This window comes from Mustelus asterias, chromosome 24 (genome assembly GCF_964213995.1).
Source record: "Mustelus asterias chromosome 24, sMusAst1.hap1.1, whole genome shotgun sequence".
NCBI classification, from domain to species: Eukaryota; Metazoa; Chordata; class Chondrichthyes; order Carcharhiniformes; family Triakidae; genus Mustelus; species Mustelus asterias.
The window spans coordinates 53043870-53050033 of NC_135824.1; the positions used below are offsets into that span (position 1 = coordinate 53043870).

Below are 6164 nucleotides of genomic sequence, written 5' to 3' on the forward strand. Positions count from 1 at the left end.
ATTGATGAGTACTCACGATTCCCTTTTGTCATTCCCTGTTCTGATATGACCGCTGCCACGGTTATCAAGGCATTACGGGATCTTTTCACCCTGTTCGGTTACCCCTGTTATATCCACAGTGATAGGGGCTCGTCGTTCATGAGCGATGACTTGAGGCAATACCTGCTCTCATATGGGATTGCCTCTAGTAGAACCACGAGCTACAACCCTAGGGGTAACGGACAGGTTGAACGAGAGAATGCTACAGTCTGGAAGGCTGTCTTACTGGCGTTGAGGTCTAAAGGTCTTCCAGTCTCCCGTTGGCAAGAGGTACTCCCTGATGCGCTCCACTCCATACGCTCACTCCTGTGTACGGCAACCAACGCTACTCCTCATGAGAGAATGTTTTCATTCCCTAGGAAGTCTTCCTCTGGGACCTCATTACCGTCTTGGTTGATGTACTCAGGACCTGTCCTCCTGCGGCGGCATGTTAGGACCCGCAAGTCCGACCCTTTGGTTGAACAGGTCCATCTCCTCCACGCCAACCCTCAGTATGCCTATGTGGCATACCCTGACGGGCGAGAGGACACGGTCTCTATTTGAGATCTGGCGCCAGCAGGGGGCTTGGAAACCCCAGTCGCTCCCACACCCCCAGTTAGGGACCCCCCCGACCATTATCTCTCCTCCTGACACGGCGCGGGCAGTACCGGGACCACCACTTAACCCTCTTACTCCCGTGTACAGCTTGCCTGAGTCCAGGAGATTGTCGCCACCTCGAGGCGTGCTCGAGTCCAGCGGATTGTCACCACCTCGTGGTCTACTGGCCCGTGAGGAACTGGAGGAGTCACGGAGAAGGTCACCGCGATTGCCTGAACCGGCGTCATCGCCGGTGTTGAGGAGGTCGCAGCGACGGTGCGGTCCCCCAAACCGTTTGAACTTATAGACAGATGAACAGTTGTTCTGTTTTTGTACCCCGCCGGCCTTTGTTTTAAAAGGAGGGGTGAATGTGGTGAACTATTGTTGGTTACCACCAGGAGTGCTGAGCCATGGTTTGGCCAGGACTATGAGTCTGTAGATATGTTACTGTTGGGGTTAGGGTTGGGCTGTTCTACCTGTTAATATAGTCCTATGGTACACCCCAGTTGGCTCCGCCTTCTGGGAGAGGTATAAAGATCACTGCTCTGCCTGGTGACCCTTTAGTCTGGGATTGTATATTGTATATAGTAGCTCCGTTAATAAAAGCCTTTATTTCCCGGGTACAAAGAACAAAGAACAGTACAGCACAGGAAACAGGCCCTTCGGCCCTCCAAGCCTATGCCGCTCCTTGGTCCAACTAGACCAATCGTTTGTATCCCTCCATTCCCAGGCTGCTCATGTGACTATCCAGGTAAGTCTTAAAGGATGTCAGCGTGCCTGCCTCCACCACCCTACTTGGCAGCGCATTCCAGGCCCCCACCACCCTCTGTGTAAAAAACGTCCCTCTGATATCTGAGTTATACTTCGCCCCTCTCACCTTGAGCCCGTGACCTCTCGTGATCGTCACCTCCGACCTGGGAAAAAGCTTCCCACTGTTCACCCTATCTATCCCCTTCATAATCTTGTACACCTCTATTAGATCTCCCCTCATTCTCCGTCTTTCCAAGGAGAACAACCCCAGTCTACCCAATCTCTCCTCATAGCTAAGACCCTCCATACCAGGCAACATCCTGGTAAACCTTCTCTGCACTCTCTCTAACGCCTCCACGTCCTTCTGGAGGTAGTGCGGCGACCAGAACTGGACGCAGTACTCCAAATGTGGCCTAACCAGCGTTCTATACAGCTGCATCATCAGACTCCAGCTTTTATACTCTATACCCCGTCCTATAAAGGCAAGCATACCATATGCCTTCTTCACCACCTTCTCCACCTGTGTTGCCACCTTCAAGGATTTGTGGACTTGCACACCTAGGTCCCTCTGTGTTTCTATACTCCTGATGACTCTGCCATTTATTGTATAATTCCTCCCTACATTATTTCTTCCAAAATGCATCACTTCGCATTTATCCGGATTAAACTCCATCTGCCACCTCTCCGCCCAATTTTCCAGCCTATCTATATCCTGCTGTTTTGCCCGACAATGCTCTTCGCTATCCGCAAGTCCAGCCATCTTCGCAAACTTGCTGATTACACCAGTTACACCTTCTTCCAAATCATTTATATATATCACAAATAGCAGAGGTCCCAGTACAGAGCCCTGCGTAACACCACTGGTCACAGACCTCCAGCCGGAAAAAGACCCTTCGACCACTACCCTCTGTCTCCTATGGCCAAGCCAGTTCTCCACCCATCTGGCCACTTCTCCTTGTATCCCATGAGCCTTAACCTTCTTAAGCAACCTGCCATGTGGGACTTTGTCAAATGCCTTACTGAAATCCATATAGACGACATCCACGGCCCTTCCTTCATCAACCGTTTTTGTCACTTCCTCAAAAAACTCCACCAAATTTGTAAGGCACGACATCCCTCTTACAAAGCCATGCTGTCTGTCACGAATGAGATTGTTCCGTTCTAAATGCACATACATCCTGTCTCTAAGAATCCTCTCCAACAACTTCCCTACCATGGACGTCAAGCTCACCGGCCTATAATTTCCTGGGTTATCCCTGCTACCCTCCTACGGGACCACATTCGTTTTCCTCCAATCCTCAGGGACCTCACCCGTGTCCAAAGAAGCGACAAAGATTTCCGAGTACATCCTGCCTCCCGTGTGATTTATCGCGCATCAAGGAATATTTCAGATTGTGACTTAGTCAGAGATCATTGGTGAGAAATTGAAAAAGATCAAAACGGACTCCAATGGAAATCAAAGATATATATATATATATTTATTAAAACATCATGGTCAATCACCAAACACCAGGAAAACAACACACAATGCCTTATGCTCTATAAAACTATAGCTATGGAAGGAATACTAAAACGGACACACCGGAATGCTTACTTTACACAAGTTTACCACGTCTTAAACTATGAAAGGTGCATGCAAAAGCCCCCCCTTTTCCCAAAGCCTCATCCACTACGATGATCTCGGGAACTTCGCGAATTACATGGGGATACTCACAATCCGAGTTTAAATTGCTCAGTGGGCTTCGGGCTGCGTGCTGGAGACGAACGAGAGGCAGGAACAGGAGACGAGTGCTGCTATGCTGGTCCGAAGAGAAAAGAGAGAGATGGCCGGCCTGACCATCCTTTTATATTGTAAAACTTGCATTTTTTTCCTGCCAACTCCGCCCCCTTCCAACCGGCAGTTCCACAGACAAAGGCTTGCTAATGTTATCTGCAGCTGCGATCTTACAGTCCATAGAGACCAGATGATCCCATCCCAGGTGATAGGTCTCTTGCTGTTCTTTATTGTTCCATCGGAGATCGTTTAATTGTTTTCCCACTGTGGAAATGGGCTTCTCCTCGCTCTGGGACAAGGCCATTATCACCTGTATTGAGTCCAGACCAGGTGTATTGTCTTGCTGCCGGCCTAGTCTGGTGATGTCGTGAGTTCCTTTTTGTGCTGCTGATAACCTAATCAGCAGTCCGTCTGGTTTCTGGCTGCTTGCAATTTTTGGACTGGGCCCCTTCACACACACACACACACACAGGCTGGCTGAGCTCCCTGGGAAATTTTTGGTCAAGTCCTGCAGCCAAATGTGGCCACTTTCACAGTTCTTTAGGGTTCAAGTCCTTTTCCCAGCTCATAAAGTTGCCCGAAAAACTTACAATATCCCCTTCCACTACCTCCCCCGCCAACGAGTTCCAGGCACTCACTACTCTCTGTGTAAAAGATTTGCCTCGTATCTCTCCTTTAAACCTTGCCCCTCGCACCTTAAACCTGTGCCCCCTAGTAATTGACTCTTCCACCCTGGGAAAAAGCTTCTGACTATTCACTCTGTCCATGCCCCTCATAATCTTGAAGACTTCTATCAGGTCGCCCCTCAATCTCCGTCACTCCGGTGAGAACAAACCAAGTTTCTCGAACCTCTCCTCATAGCTAATGCTAGGCAACATCCTGGTAAATCTTTTCTGTACCCTCTCCAAAGCCTCCACATCCTTCTGGTAGTGCGGCGACCAGAATTGAACACTATAGTCCAAGTGCGGCCTAACTGAGGTTCTATAAAGCTGCAACGTGACTTGCCAATTTTTAAACTCAATACCCCGGCTGATGAAGGCAAGCATGCCGTATGCCTTCTTGACTACCTTCTCCACCTGCATTGCCACTTTCAGTGACCTGTGTACCTGTACATCCAGATCCCTTTGCCTGTCAATACTCTTAAGGGTTCTGCCATTTACTGTATATTTCCTATCTGTACTAGACCTTCCAAAATGCATTACCTCACATGTTCTTTCAATGACAAAAACAAATTCAATTGGTAGTCCAGTGTCATATGCAAATCATAATTATAAGCAATGATTCCACACAGTGGTTATAATGTTCCGAACACTTTGCAAGGGTACAAAATACTGTTAAAGCAGTTTTAAAATAGAAAATTGGAAGATTGGGAGGAGCAGCTGAGTTTTTTCTCTGCTGGAACAAATATTTTATGATCATTGTTATCCTCCCAAATTCCGCAAAGTAAATCTATATGACAAAAGGAGTGATTTAGCATGTTTGCCTACAAGAACATATGTTTCTCCAATTTCCATTTGCAAACCTTCCCACTGCCTCCAGGCAGAGTAACGGCTTCAGTGATGAAAGATTTTTAAAGTGTGATCACTGTGGTAAGGTCAAAGCCAATCTATACACAGCTTGTGCTCCGCACCCCCTCCCCTTAACCCACCCCTTATGTGTCAGCAAACCCCATTCCAGCCCCTCTCTGGCTGTGCTGCACCCTCCCAACCAGAATGTCCTGCAGTGGATACACTGGGATCCCCCCTCAACAAGGAACATTTCCCCATGGCAAGGCCAAACTTTTCTCTCTCCTGATTGGTTCACCATTCAGTGCCCTGATTGGCCATTCCATGCCAGTGGCACCATTGGCTCATCAGGCATCCCATCAAGGTGGTTAACAGGTGAGGCACTGGTTTGGAGGAGTTACTGGAGAAATTGTAGAGGGAGCTACTGGGGGTCATTTATAGGGAGTTACTGGGGGTAATTTATGGGGAGTTACTGGGGGTAATTTCCAGGGAGTTACTGGGGGTAATTTATAGGGTGTTACTGGGGGTAATTTATCGGGAGTTCCTGGAGAAATTTTATCGGGAGTTACTGGGGGTAATTTATAGGGAGTTACTGGGGGTAATTTATAGGGAGTTACTGGGGGTAATTTATAGGGAGTTACTTGGGCTGATTTATAGGGAGTTACTGAAGAAATATTACAGGGAGTTTCTGGAGAAATTATATAGGGAGTCAGTGTGGGGAATTTTCAGGGAATAACTGGGGTATTTTACAGATGGTTACTGGGGGTAATTTATAGGGGGTTACTGGGGTAATTGATAGGGAGTTACTGGGGGTAATTTATAGGGGGTTACTGGGGGTAATTTATTAAAAGCCTCTGACTATCCACTCTGTCTCTGCCCCTCATAATTTTGTAGACCTCCACGTCCGTCCTTGTCATGTTTGTCTTGAGCAGGATGCGATGTTCTTTCACCAAATATTGGTTTGATGATGTAGATGCCAAGAATAATTGTCCATATTCATCGACTATTCATGACACCACCTCCCGACTCCAAACATCCCTCCTCCATGCTGCCATTGGTCCATTCTTGGGGTGCCCCGCCTCTCCAGACCAATTGGAAAGTGAACAGACTCTTTGTCATCTGATTGGATGCTTTTTTGAGAAACAGTGTCTCACTCCCACCCCCCGACTTTATCCCCAATAAACAAATGTGTTGAAACAAAAGAGGAAACCCCCGTGCAGCAATGACCTTATTCCCTCAGTTCGAGAGAATGAGTTCCCTGAGGATGAATCTTTCATTCCTGGAAACTCCAAGGACAACCCGATCTGAGGCTGGGTTGGAATTATTCATCCTCTGACTGAGTTTCAGTCTCTCCAAGAGAAAACTTCAATCTGAAATGTTATCTCCTGTTTGTCAACCTGTTTAGATGCTGCCAAGTGCGCGATGACTGTTACGATGAAGCCATGAAAATGGAGTGCTCTGCGAAGCTCACACCGTACCATTTTACCTGCAATAATGGAGTCTCCAAGTGCGGTCAGTAA

At 47.7% G+C, this 6164-nt stretch overlaps 1 pseudogene across 1 annotated transcript in view; it reads left to right on the forward strand.

Moving 5' to 3' along the window:
• The window catches only part of LOC144511101 (basic phospholipase A2 PC1 pseudogene), a 92885-nt pseudogene extending 86721 nt beyond the window's left edge, over nt 1-6164 (forward strand). Inside the window, exon 3 of the transcript XR_013500750.1 lies at nt 6050-6164. The product of XR_013500750.1 is annotated as a basic phospholipase A2 PC1 pseudogene (transcript). The remainder of the gene's footprint in view (nt 1-6049) is intronic.